At 36.6% G+C, this 15,681-nt stretch overlaps 1 long non-coding RNA gene across 1 annotated transcript in view; it reads right to left on the bottom strand.

Moving 5' to 3' along the window:
- Window positions 1–2,833: 2,833 nt before the first annotated feature.
- The window catches only part of LOC145674532 (uncharacterized), a 240,926-nt gene continuing 228,078 nt past the window's right edge, over window positions 2,834–15,681 (bottom strand). The window contains exon 4 of the long non-coding RNA XR_014128968.1: window positions 2,834–3,311. This is a non-coding gene — a long non-coding RNA (uncharacterized LOC145674532). The remainder of the gene's footprint in view (window positions 3,312–15,681) is intronic.

Raw genomic sequence — 15,681 nt, 5'->3', positions numbered from 1 at the left:
CATGTTATATTTGTATATACCTTAGGCTGAATATAAGACAACATTTTTGGTATTTGCTAATCTTAACGGGGGATGGGACTTATTGCTTTATTTTTGTTTACCTTCAAATCTAGAAGGCGTAGAACCCTGAAACTTTTCATAAATATTTTTTCTTGGACCCTAGCCTGGAAATAAGACTATGTGTTGGGATCATAAGGTCGATGGGGGCCACCAGCATTTTTGGTGTTTGCTACGTCTAAAAATTATAAGGTCTAGAACTTGGATGTTATGTATAAGTACTCCTTGCACTGTAGGCTGTAAATAAGATGAATTTTCGGTAATTACACATCATTAGAGGGATGGGGGATTACGTAGTACTTTTTTTTTTAATTTTTGATACTTACTTGGATTCAATATCAAATAGTATGAGTAATTGAACGCAAGAAGAGAAAGATATGAAAAGTATTGTCCAGCGAAACAAGTGGGGTTATACGCTAATTGGAGTTCGAAAACTCCGAATCTTCAACCTTTCAAAAGATCTTCATTCATTTTATTTTGAAAGAAAGTTGTATCAAGAATTACTTACTAGCATTTCCATTTTAGTTTAGTGTTGTACGACTGTGCGCCGAGATTTAGGAAGACATTGATGGCGTAATAGGTGATAACGACGGAATGAAGAAAGTGAGAGGAATCGCCAACATCCCAAGATAACTCAAGCACATGTTATTTGTTCACTACGAAGTCAGTTTGGTGCAAGCTATTGTCGAACCAGAGTCCTCATGTACGGGAGATGAGCGACTCCAGTACCTGCTTACTAGCTGTTTACACTCCCCTAACATTCTTCAAGTTTGTTTATATATATATATTTTTTCTACTCTTAACTGGACATCGTATTATGGAATTTCAAATAAATTTGTGGTTTTTAAATAGCAGAGTTTACCAAAATTTCTTATTATATTTACCCTGTCCGAGTGTCCGTCCGTTCCGCTGACACAATCTCAAGAACAACATGATGAATCGTCACAAAATTTTGTCAGAATGTAGAGGTTGGAAAGTTAGTTATTGAATTTGCTTTTGGGGCTGACATTTAAATCGAAAGTGTCGGAAATAAACCATTGCCACATTTTGCTTTAACCACTTAAAAGCAAAAACTAAAATGCAGGGTTTGTCCTTAAAGTAATGAGACTGGGTCAGGTAAAAAGAATTCGTTGGTCCGGTTGGTACATATTGTTAAAATCCTTCAAAATTGTCTCCTTGGTTGACGATACACCGTTGCCAACGCGATTCCTAAGCTGCAAAGGCTTCCTGGAAATCAGCTGCCGTAACCTCTTTCAGAGACTCTCTGACAGCCAGTTGGATGGCGGGAACATCGTCGAAACGGTGATCTTTCAAAGTTCTCTTGAGCTTTGTGAACAAAAAAGTTTCTGGTTTGTTCAGATCGGGGCTGTACGATGGTCACATGTTTGTCCAAACCACTCTTTGAAGGACGTCCAAATTGGTCCATGTCTTCAACGTTTTCCCGCCCGTTCTTGAACTCACTGAACCACCAGAAAACCTGCGCCCTTGGCAGTACCTCATCTTTGTAAACCTCCTTGACCAACGTAATCATCTTGGAAGCGGTTTTACCCAGATGAAAGCAAAGTTTAATCGCGTAGCGCTGGTCCAGCAAACGCTTCATTTTTCACGTTTTCTGCGTAACAAAACTCAAAACACCCTTTGCTTCACGCGTGATCTTCACTGTGTCAAACTCGGATACGACCGCCACCGGTGCACTGCCTCGCTTAGAGAGCTCTCTCGTGGCTAAGTGGTTAGCGTACGCGCCTTTGGCGTGGGAGACCCCGGTTCGATTCCTAGCGGGAGCTCATGTGGTTCGGATTCCACGTTAATCAGTAGGTCCACGTCTCATATAGCCTCGCTGCTGAACGGGACGCTAAACTAAAAAAATCAAATCTAATCAAATCAATGCCTCGCTTAGACCCCCCGCCACAAAGAGTGTTTTTCTGAGGTCGATTAAGCGTTTTAATAATACATTTCATCTCTATCCTTAACCCTGTACTAAAACCACAAGTAGGAGAAATATACAATTTCCGGTTCCAATATTTATCTGCATAGAACAAAAACAATAAAGGTAGCTACAAGCGTTTATTTTAATCGTTTTAGAGTTCCAACAATAGGTAACATACTCCATCTTAACTTCCCATTCAAGTAGAAGTTACAAAAATCAACCACATCCCGTTTTAACTTTGAGCGCCATAGAATAAAAATTATAATATATTGTATCATGTCCTTCACATTACCGTGCCTTCATTGATTCCTTACAGACCTATACAAGGTCCATCCCATACATAACCGGAAAAGTTGTTTAAAAATTCAAAACTTCGACAAAGTTTGTGTTTCTTTGTTATTTTTGGTGCTATTCTAGAACTATTGCCAAATGGGTCTGGCAAGCCTGACTCGCGAACGGGATGCTCGGAATCAGTGAAACAAGATGGTGCCATCCTTGCAGGTTTACACCAACGTGGAGCAGCGGAGCGATATTAGTTTTCTGTTAGCTGAAGGGTTGAAACTAATCGAAATTCACCGTCGGATGGAAGTGCAATATGTGGAAGTTTGTTTGAATCGAATGCAAGTGTACTGCAATATCACTCACTGTAATGCGCCTGCTTTTCCATATCAACTCATCAACTCTAGCAATGTTGTTCTTTGTGACTCCCAGACAGAGCGTCCTGGGCGTTGCGAATCTTCATCACTTGTTACACACCTCGTTTAAACTTATCTGCCCACTCGTACACTTGTGTTCTACTCAAACAACTTTTACCATATTGCACTGCCATCCGACAGTGAATCTCGACTAGTTTCAACTCTTCAGCTAACATAAATCTAATGATAAGCCGCTGCTCCACGTTGGTGCAAACCTCCAAGGGTGTTGCTATCTTGTTTCACTAATTTCCAACATCCTGCTCGCAAAGCAGTCGTGCCAGGACCATCTGATAATAGTTCTAGGACCACCAAAACTAACAAAGAACCACAAATTTTATCGAAGTTTTGTATTTTTTATACAACTTTTCCGGTTATTTATTGAATGGATCTTGTAGATTGCAGTCACGACTTGTCTCTACTTTTTTCTCTTTTTTCTTACTTTTATTCATTTTCCTCTGTCTTCTTTACTCGTCTTTGGGCTTAACATATTTTAGGATATTGAGGTTCCCCTATATTTGTAGTTAGAAAATTAAACGATCCCTTATTTATTCATTTTGTTTATTTATTTTGTAAAAAATCATACATGTATACAGAGATAGACAGCACATGGGTGTAGCCTGAAAAGAAACAAGCTGAAAAGAAATAATATATAGTTGATTAGTTAACGTAGATCGTTATGGAGTTAAAATTGTAATAGATAGAGACAAAATATTTTATGCAGTCAACTAAGTGCCCCCAAGAATATATTTGTTCCCCATTTTTAACTCTGTACTAAAAACGGAAGTGACAGAAATTCATTAGTTTTCCATTTAAACATTTATCTACATAGGGCAGAAACAATCAGACATAGCCAGAAGCTCTTTCATGGAATAGATTTAGCGTCCTAAGAGTAGGTACCGTCCATGGGTGCCCGAAGGGGAGGGCAAGGTGGGGCCCGGGCCCCCCTCTATCTCACGAAAGTATATTAAGTTTCTTAAGATTTTCTTAATTAAATAACTAACTAACTCTATGGCCTATGGAACCCGGAGGTTCAATGCCGCGTTCACAAAAGCTCTCCACTAACTTCTATCCTTAGCTAACTGCATCCAGTTTCTACTTTGTATTCCAATCTCTGCGAGATCCATCTTAATATTGTCCTCCCATCAAGATTTTCTTAATACAAATAAAAAATTCCAAACGTAATATAGCAACCAGAGAGTTTGGTGCCCCTCTAGAAACTTTTATTCGGGCGCCCATGATACCATCTTTCTCCTTAATTCCCTATTCAAACTGGAAGTGGAAGAAATCAACCACTCCCTGTTTGAATTTTGATTGTCACAGAATAAAAATGGTAATATATAACGAAGAGCGGTTTTCTGTAATCAATTAGACGTTCTTAAAACATATTCCATCTCCACTAGATAAATACAGGGTGGCCACATAAAAGTATCTTGGCCGGATAATGCTACAGAAGAGTAAATACGTGTGTATAATTCTCTGAGTAATTAAGGCCGATACCATTGTTCCGCCCGATGTTCTGTTATGTATCTGAAATTTCATACCCGTTTAGTTATAGTAAACAATTCACATAAAAAAGATGATATTTCCGTGCTTCGTCGAATTCTTAATGTGGAATAATATTTATAGCGGGATCGATTAAGAACACACAAGAGATCTTCACTGCCAGTTACGCATGATCTACCTCCGAAACACTGTGTCCAGAACCTGGTGCAAATCAAACCGAGACTGTTGCGAATGTAGGTAGGTGGAAACAAAATGTTGTTCGAACACTGAACGCCATCTGAAATATTCAGCAATGGATAATACGAATCGTGCAGAAGTTTACCCAGAAACTATATCTGCCGGTCGGAGTGTTACGAACAACGTGTCAGCGTGTACTAAACTCTTTCAAACTGAAACCATACTCGAGTCCAGAAATTGATGGAGTCAGACTTGTAAATGGATTCCGTATTGTAATTGTTTACTGACGATTAAAAAAAACGGGAACAACATACAGCTTCTGGATTGATGAGGACTCAAATTGCGATCCCTCACTCGTTTCGTACTACTTGCTCATGAATGTATAAAGATCAGAACTCTATTATCGGATACATTTCACTGTATTTAAAGGTGGGTATGTTTTCCATTTCAACATCACGCTCGTTTCTGTAAGTAATTGTATGCTAAATATTTCAACCTAAAACAGATGAAACATATGTATTTATTAACAACAACAACATTTTAACGACAAATGACGAGGTTACAAACATACTGAAGAATCTAATATATATATATATATATATATATATATATATATATATATATATATATATATATATATATATATATATATATATCCAGGACCTGCTGGCATAAAGGGAGTTTCTTTTTTTAAACGACTCCCATTTGTGGATTCCATATTTAACTAAGCTTTATAACAAATGCTCAGAACTAGGAATCTTCCCAGAAATATGGAAGATTGCGAAATTCGTTTTACTCCAAAAGAACACTTCGGATCAAACTAACTCGCCGAAATCGTACAAGCCTAGTATATGCTTATTGAACACTATAGGAAAAATATATGAAAAAATACTTGCAAGTCGAATGAGTGCCAAGAGAATTAGAATAAATAATTGTGAGCTTCAATATGGCTTCAGAAAGAATAAAGGAACAACAGAGGTCATCAACTCGTTATTAAATCACATAGAATTAGCACGTGACATTGGCAAAAAATACACAATAATTATTTTCATAGATATAAGTGGCGCGTTCGACAATCTTTGTTGGCCAATGATGTTTATAAAGTTAGAAGGACTAGATACTCACAACAAAATTCTTAATGCTATTAAAAGTTATTGTACAGATTGATGGATCATTTATAGCGGACACTCCTTTGAATATTAAAAGAACATAACAAAAGGATGCCCACAAGGATCAGTTTTAGGACCGTTACTGTGGGACACCACGCTTCAACCGGGACTGGAATTGTTGAATAATCTTGAAGAGATCTCCGTAATTGTAGCTTACCCTGATGACCTGGCAGTAGTGATTAATGCAGAGACCAGAACAAAGTTAGAGGAAAAGCAAATAAAGTAATGGAAGTGCTCCTGGACTGAACTAAAAGAGCAAAATTGGAAATCTCAACCAGTAAGACAAAATATATGTTAGTAAAATGAAAATTAAAAAGGAATCCAATTATCAAAATTGCAAATAATTCAATAGGTAGGGTAGAAACCTTTAAATATTTAGGAGTGTGGCTTCGAACATCATGTCATGAAACATAACGAGAAAATTATTAGTATTGCAAATAATTTTTTCTACATCATGGCAATGGAATATGGACTTTCTCCCAAACATAGTCAATTGTATTACAAAGCTATATTCCAAGCAATAGTTTCGTATGGTTCCAGTGCCTGGGGTCACATAATTCTTGAAAATGTCAGAGTTCCCAGAAAAATATATAGTGCACAGAGAACAATTCTATTAAGAATCTGAGGTGCCATGACAACAAAGCCTGTTGAGGCTCTGCAGATTATATTAGGTAATGAGCACTCCACCTAACAATATTCATAACAGCGGGAAAATATTGGATTCAAAAAGGGAAATTTTAAAAATGGAACAAATTTTCAAAGGAGACTAATTTTAACGAATCACGTTCAATCCTTTATTTTGTCGAAATGGCAAGACCAATGGAGTATGTGTATCAAGTCCTCCAAAGTACACGAAATGTTTCCAAATGTCAAACAACGATTAGAATTGGGGCATTTAGACATGAATAAGCATGTTATCCATTTTTTAAGCGGACATGGACCTATTCGCTCGACGTTTCATAAAATAGGCTTACTGGAAAGCAACGTTTGTGACTGCGGAAAGATACAAACTCCAGACCACTTGTTGTTCGAGTGTAGCAATATACTACTAACAGAACAGAAGCAAAGAATTAGAAGAAACTTACGTCAAGTAAAAAATCAACATGGCATTTTGGAATTAATTTGCAATGACAATTATAGGTGTCAGTAGTAAGGGCCTGACTTGGCCGAAGTTTGGACTTTGATCCCGACATTTGTGACGTAATAGGTCAAAGGTCAATGACCTTGGTCCGGGGCCAATGACCTAGGGGTACCTAGAACCACCTCCTCTAAATTTTGGCAGGGGCCCCATGGCCCAACCCCTAAATTTTGGCAGGGGTACATAGGACCAACCCCTTAAATTTCAGAAATTGCCAAATCTAAAAATTTGGTATGGTAGCCTAGGACCACAGTATTTACTTCTATCAGTATTGGGTGTCTATATCGTTCCCTTTTATGTCTAAAAAATTGCCAAAAATTTAAATTTCGGGGGGTTTTGACTCAATTTTTCCCCTTTGATGAGGTGTTATTACCTTATATAGTTATATGGGTGTATACAGGGTTTTATTCCCTTTCATAAGACATGGGTATATTAATGCACCCCTTGAAAAATTTGGGAGGGGTACCTTGGCCCACCCCTTAAATTTCGGAAATTGACCAATTTAAACTTTGGATTTATAGTACAGGACCCTAATATGTATTATGATAAATTTGGGTGGTCCACCTCATTCCCTTTTGGGGGTACAAAATTGCCAAAAATATAAACGTAAGCAATACGTTGTACTACGTGTTTGGTTTTCGACCTAATTTATCTGCTTGGATGAGGTTCTATTACCTTATATAGTTATATGGTCATGTATAAGGGTCCATTACTATCATAAGACATAGGTACACTTGTGCACCCATTTAAAATTTTAGGAGGGGTATTTTGGCCCACCCCTTCAATTTTGAAAATTGCCCAATTTCAACATTTGGTATTATAGTATAGGACCCTAATATAGGTCACTATAAATTTGGGTGGTTCACCTCGTTCCCATTTAGGGGTACAAAATTACCAAAATATAAACGTAAGCAATACGTTGTACCACGTGTTTGGTTTTTTGGTCCATTTTATCCTCTTTGATGAGATCCTATTACCTTATATGATTACAGGGGTCTATTTCCTATCATAAGACATGGGTATATTGTTGCACCCTTCTTAAAATTTGGCAAGGGGTACACCCCTTCAATTTTTGGAAATTGTCCAATTTAAGCATAGGACAGGACTTCAATATGTTTCGGTGGTTCTATTGCCAAAATTTTTAGTACAACCACGTGTTCGGTTATTGACTCAATTTATCCTATTTGATAAGGTTATAAGGTATGGACAGGTATCCCCTTTCATTTTGGTAGGACCCCTTTGGGTGTAGGGGGCGCGCTGGTTCAGTGCTAGAGCGTTCACCTCCGGTGCTTGGGGTCCCTGGTTCGATCCCAGCTCGCGCCGTGTGAACTTTGTGGTGCACAAACACCGTGCTCGTGGGTTTTCTCGGGGTTCTCCCGTTTCCTCCCACTTTCTTCGTTCTACCCTTTCACTCATTTCTCATTATCACCGTCTCCTTTAGCCTCACCGGCATAACCGTGGGACGTTAAACTTAAAGATTTCATTTCATTTCATTTTCCCTTCGTGTGTAGTACGGTCACGTGATCGATGATTTGGTTTTGATGCGCGACGAGGTCCCTGGTCAATGTTCTCTAGGAATTAGGTGGAAACTTTGAAAAAAAATTCATGGTATTTAACTTTTTCCAACTTTCAAACTAAAAAAATCACACCAAAGTTTTCAAAACAAAAAAATGAAACGAAAATCTTGAAACTAAAAAATTTTCAAAACAAAAATTTGAAATGAAAAATTTTGAAAAATTTCCAAACAAAAAATTTTGAGACAAAAAAATTTCAAACTAAAAATTCTCAAACAAAAATTTTGAAACGAAAAATTTTCAAACAAAAATTTTGAAACGAAAAAAATTTCAAATTAAAGAATTTTCAAAACAAAAAAGTTCGAAGCAATATTTTTAAAACGAACAAATTTTCAAACTAAAAATTTGGAACAAAAATTTTGAAAAAAATTCAAACAAAATTTTTCAAACTAAAATTTCAAAACAAATTTCAAAAGAAAATTTTTCAAGTAGAATTTAAATCAAACAGTGATCAGCTTTGACGGTTAACCGTTAAACGTTATCCGGGTTTTAACTATTCGATTAACAAATAAACGGTTTCCAACTGTTCGATTAACAAATAAACGGTTTTCAACTATTCGATAAACAGATGAACGGTTTTTCCGTTTCTCGCCAACATTTACAAGTAAGTGCAAGATTTTACAAACTAAAACAAAAAAATTGTAGTCGCTTTAAATACGCATCATTTTTGAAACAAGGTGTTAGTGTTCATCATGGATACACAGTGGAAACATACGTTTACCTGTATTCTCGCAGGACCTAGTGGGTGTGGAAAAACGTATTTTGTGAAGCGATTACTGTCATATCTCCTAACCCTGATCAATGCGAAATTTCGTAAGATACACTGATATTATGCAGAATGGCAATTCATGTATACAACAATGCCGGTTCCAGTAGAATTTCACGAAGGACTTCCACGAATGAAAGATTTTCAACCTCAAGATGGACCAAATTTGATTGTTATTGATGACCATATGCGAGAAGTGAATAGTTATATTGTTGATATGTTCACGAAAGGATCGCATCATCGAAATATTAGTGTGATTTATATAACACAAAATGAATTTCATCAAAGTAAAGGAAATAGAAATATGAGTTTAAATTGTTCGTATTTAATGCTGTTTAAAAATCCACGTGACAAGTCACAAATCAAGCATATGAGTTATCAAATCATGCCTGAGCATCCATTGTTTCTACAAGAAAGTTATGCAGACGCAACAGGAAATCCACATGGCTATTTACTGATGGATCTTAAACAAGATACACCCGATGAAATGCGATTTCGTACAAACATTTTCCCCGACGATTTGTATCATTATGTTTACGTACCAACAAAACATGTTTAAATGAAAAGAATGAGTTAGTCTGTCACGATGTCTCCTACAGTGAAACACGCTGATCTGCTACGTGCTCTGCACAAAGCTAAACCAAGATTGCGTAAAGCTATTATTGCCAATGCAGACGCTTCATTAATTCATAGAATTTGTGAATGTTGTTATAATGTCTTTAATGGCAATGTTCCACTGACAAGTACGCAGAAGTCAAGATTAAAACATTACAAGAACACGCTCCGCTATCTCGTAGACAATACAAAATAATTGGATAAAAAGAAGAAACATTTAGCCTTACAACAAGGAAGATTCTTACCTGCATTACTTGCACCAATTGTAGGAAGTGTGTTATTCAGTATTTTGTTTAAACAATAAACATCATGGAACATAGCAAGAAGATGGTTTTAGTGCCACCAGAAATGCTTCAACGAATGCATGCATCATCATTCCGTGCGAGTGAAAATCGAGAATCTAATCTCGATCGTGAAATGCAATCTATATTGAATACATCGTATCCAAGTGATGAAGAAAAATGGAATCAGTACAATAGAATATTACAGAAATATCTTTATGTGATACATAAACAAGAAGAACCAATACCACTTACAATTACATCAATGAAACCTGATGGTGACGTCCCGAATGTTGACGATAGCACGAAAAAAGAAAATTTAGCCGCAATACCACAAATGTATCGTAAGAAAGCCGAACTACTATTCCGTCGTTTAAAACAAGATGACGCAAATACGTGGGATCATAAAGGAACAGTGTACATCAACGATAATAAACTACATGAATCCAATATTGTAGATTTAATGTGCGATGTGACTTGACCGAGGAAACATTCTAATCCTCAAGGCTGGGAATTGTTTTGCAACTACCTTGCATCGTCAAACACACCTCAAGAATTGATTTGTAATCCCCGAAGATTAAACTATATTGTCAAGCATAATAGTACAACAGCATCTGAAGGATCTGCACCACCAAAACCGGCATCTGAATTATTTTCTTCCGGAGAAGAAGAAGAAGAAGAAGATGATGATGATGTTGTTTTAGAAGTCTGACAAAAAAGAAAACGTATCATTCCACAATGGTCAACGTACAAACCATAAAAAAAGTTGAAATCCATTTATTACAATCCAGCACACCCTGCATCGTTTTCTACTGCAAAGAAATTATGGCTAGCCACAGGAAAATCTATACCTTTAGCCAAAATAAAACTTTGGTTAAACAAACAACCTACCTACACGTTACATCGTCTTGTATGTCGTCGTTTCCGTAGAGATTTTTATCTTGTCAACAATATTGATGATCAATGGGAATGTGATTTAAATGATTTACAATCACTTCAAAACTATAATGACAATTACCGCTATATTCTTACAGTGATTGATGTGTTTAGTCGGTGCGGGTGGGCTGTATCAAAAAGTGCCGAGGATATAGTGAATGCATTTGAAATGATTTTCCAGGACAGGAAACCAACAATTGTGCTACGTAGTGATCAAGAAACTGAATTTGCCAACAAGACAGTACAAAAGTTTCTCAGGAAACACAACGTGCAACATGTCACAACAAAGGATCCAGATATTAAAGCCAGCATCGCAGAAAGATTTAATCAGACATTGAAACATAGTATGTGGAAATACTTTACCAAATATCAAACATACAATCACATCAAAGTATTGCCTTTACTTGTAAAAGCATACAATGAAATTCGGCATTCCAGTATTACAATGGCACCTGCAAACGTTTCTCAGGACAATTTACGTGAGGTGTGGCATAACTTATACGACAAAAAGCTACAACGTTCAAAACAAGATACGGATTTATCTGTTGGTGATACTGTTCGTATAAGTAAAACAAAACGTATCTTTGACAAGGGTTACCTCGAGAACTGGACTTGGGAAATATTTAGAGTAAAAGCCATTGTACCAAGAAACCCACCAGTGTATCGACTAGAGGATTTAAATCATCAACTCATCGATGGTGTTTTCTACAGAGAAGAATTACAACCAGTACCGCTTCCTTCGACGTTCCTCATCGATAAAATATTACGTACAAGAACAAAAGGTCGCAGAAAGGAGTATCTCGTCCAGTGGAAAGGATATCCTTCCTCATTCAATTTGTGGATCCCTGCAACTTCATTGAAGAAGAAGAAGAAGAAGAAGAATGGAACCTGATCAAGATTTTTACGTTACACTTCCCAGTAATAGTTCCATGGATTATTTTCCAGAAAATACATTGACTTCATATATTACGAAATTACAACGACGTGTAGAGTTTCGCCAGAAATGGGATGTAGCAATTGTAGAGATTCATTATCCACATCCTTTGCTGAACATTAACAGTAAAAACAATAAAATATATTACAAATCATCAAGTAGTAGTGATCAAGAACCGTGGAAATTTGTAACGATCCCTGTACGCTATTATAACAATATACGGGATCTTATTCATGCAATTAATATACATCATAAAGAAACCAATTTATTTATATCTCATGAAGCAACTAATAATATATGCCTCATAAGACATCCCAATAAGGAAATCCATATTTCTGTACAAATCTCGCCAAGTGTTAGTTTAATGCTTGGGTTTGAACCGAAAAGTGATTTAAAAGATATGGAAAAGGGACAATATACACCGGATGTACGATAAAGCCTTACCATCACAAATGTACGTCTACTGTGACATTATTGAATCTGTCATTGTTGGAGATACAATGGTACCATTGCTACGAATTGTCAACATGGATCCTGTGAATCATACTTTTGGAAGTCATGCAGTACAAATCTTTAATCCTGCACATTATGTTCCGGTGGAAAAAATGAATTTTGAGCAAATACAAATCGATATAAGGGATAGCACAGGTCATCGTATGCCATTCACCTTTGGAACGGTGTGTACAAAACTACATTTCCGTCGTCGTAGTCATGACTGATCCGTATTTGCAATACTACCAAAAACAAGTGTTGTCCGGTATCGGCAACATCTATGTGGGAAGTGCCTATCAAGCAGGACATGGCATTGGAAGTTTCCTTGGTGGTTTATTTCGTCCAGAGTTACCACTTGTGAAGCAAGGAGCTAAAACTGTGGGAAAAGAATTATTAAAATCAGGTGCCAATATGATTAATGATGTTGTGATCTCGAATCAACCGCTGGAAGAATCGTTTCATCAACGTATGCAAGAAGCAAAAACAAATGTACAAGAAAAAGCAAAAAATAAGTTGAAAACTATGCTGGGAAGTGGATATCATAAACGAAAATGGGATGACTGCTCTCAGTTTGAGGTTGGCCTTCCAACGATCAACAACACCATCAATCCTACGAAGAGACGTAAATTATCACATAAGAAGAAGAAGAGATCATTGGCATCGTCACCAGATATTTTTGATTAATTCAACGATGGCTTTTTTACATAATCAATCCTGTGAATGTGTAAAAAGTGAATTGGACATTTTTTCAACGTTACCCACGCAAACCAGTGTTCTGGACAATCGTATTATTGGCTACAAACCAATTAGTTCAATAGCTGAAAATTCACCAGTAGAATTTGTAGTGAGTGGTAGCAGTGATGAATATATTGATTTGCCACAAACCTTATTGTACATCCAAGCACAAATTGTGAAACCAGATAGTTCCTCCTTCACCAAAACGGATAAAGCAATTGCACCTGTCAATGATTTTCTAAATGCTATGTTTAGTGAAGTACAAATCTACTTGAACAATAAACTGATTTAATTTCCGTCACATAATAATCCATATCGTTCGTACCTGGACAAACTGCTCAATTATAGTGATGGAGCTAAAAATACACATTTACAAACAGCAATGTGGTTTCAAGATACGGCTGGTCATATGAACGCAACCAAAAGGGAGAACAAAGGATTTCAACAACGCTATGAACTGACAAAACAAAGTATGAAATTCGATATGATTGGACGTCTTTATTGTGACATTTATAATCAAGATAAATTTTTAATTCATGGAGTGGAATTACGTGTTAAACTTATTCCTGAGAAACCAAACTTTTTGTCTTATGGCCAGTGAAAGTGGTGTCAATGCAAAAATCAATATTATAGATGCATCGTTGCAGGTGAAAAAAGTCAGCATCAGCCCTAGTGTCAAATTGGCACACAATAAAATTTTACACTCTACACCGGCAAAGTATCCTCTGACAAGGGTTCAAATGACATCATTTACCATCCCGAAGGATATACAATCCAAAACTATTGATAACCTGTTTATGGGAACATTGCCAAATCGTATTATTGTAGGACTTACATCGAATAAAGCATCCAGTGGAACTCTTACCAGCAATCCATTTGAATTTCAACATCTAAACATTAATTTCTTTACATTGTACGTGAATGGAAAAGCTGTACCTTCAAAACCATTGCAACCCAACTTTGAAGAAAATCTCTACATTTCATCGTACCACACATTGTTCCTAGGTTCTGGCATACATTTTACCAATACTGGAAATACAATTTCAAGAGCCGACTACAAAAATGGATATACACTGTTTGTATTTGACCTAACTACCGATTCTTCTGCTTAAGATTGTCACTATTGGAATTTACAACGACATGGAGCCATCCGATCGGAAGTTCATTTCCAAGAGAAATTAGCAGCACCTGCAAAGTGTATTGTGTATGGGGAGTTTTCCTCACTCCTAGAGATCGACCACCAGTGCAACATTATCATGGAATTTTAAATTACAAGGTACGAATACGTTATGTACACTCCGCATCAAAAAAATTGCGACACCTAACGCCGTGCAGCTAGGCCACCCAATATATACCTTCTTATCCCATAATCGTGTCTGGTAAAAACATCCCCTCTCACTCCTCCTTTCCTCTCTCCCATACTAAAATCAGCAAAAAAGATGAGTGCAATTCTTATTTCAAAATATACATATATTAGTATGCACAAAATGAAACAATCAGACCGAGACGAAAAAAGATTCATAAGATAATGTAGGGAGAGACTTAAACACACACAGAATGAACAGTTGAAAGCGATGTATGCCTGCTAGACAGACATACAGAACTGAGATAGAGAGAGGAAAGAGAAGAGAAGAAGAAGAAGAAAAACTGAAGACAGATAAAAATAAGGAATTTAAAAGTATTTTTTAAAAAGAACCTAACATTATAAAGTTCCGTTTCCAGAAATCCAACAGAAATACAGAAGTAAGTTTCGATTATATATTTCTTCAGGACTATTCGAATACATAGAAAATACAGGAAACAATCATTAAGCCAATTTTAAAATGAATACAAAACTTGGAGGTCAAATTAAATACTCAATTTTCTGTGAAATTGTAGACCTCTGAAACATATAGAATAATGTCAGTAGTTTAGCACACGCGATTTGTTTCACGTGTTTCGGTAGCAAATTTGGTTGTGTTCATTGAACGTACTGATACGAAATACATTATAATAAACCCAGTAATACCTCCATTCCGGACTACTAATACAAACTCAACAAAAATAAAAAAAGGAAAAGAAGAAGGAAACAAAGAAGAGGATAAGTGAATGAGTGCTATTTTACTGCTAAATTTCTATTAGAAAGAGTCAATATTAGAAGTCCAAACTGTATCATAATGAAAAGTTACAAATTTTCAAAACAAACATTGGATGTTCTTTATAAACGTAACTGAGCTTGCTTGTTTCACATTGAAAACGTGAATAAAATACATTGAATTATAGGATGGAAACGAACTTTGTGTCAAACTAATATAAATAAAATCTCCTCTGGAATCAGCAGAAAAGGGACCATGTTCTAGTCATCTCTGAAGATTTATCTGTTCTGAACATCCACTCTCGATTTCACCCATCGTGAATATGACTTTCTATTTCGAACAGATAGAATGAACGCGCCAGAGCTTAAGTGGGCCATTGCATCAGTTGGGTGATGTGGATTGGTTATGAACCGACACTGCGTCGAAGATTCGAACCCGTTCTGACCCAGTGATTCGATTGAGACACGGTAACGTGGAGGACAAAGAACAGATTTACGAGAGAGAGAAGCAATAAGGGAGAGAGAGAGAGAGAGAGAGAGAGAGAAGTAATAAATATGACACGAAGATAAAGATGACTAGCACAGAGAGAAAGACGAATTTATAAATG

Source organism: Thermobia domestica, chromosome 17 (genome assembly GCF_964235325.1).
Source record: "Thermobia domestica chromosome 17, izTheDome1.hap1.1, whole genome shotgun sequence".
Lineage (NCBI taxonomy): Eukaryota > Metazoa > Arthropoda > Insecta > Zygentoma > Lepismatidae > Thermobia > Thermobia domestica.
This window is presented reverse-complemented; position numbering and strand designations above follow the sequence as displayed.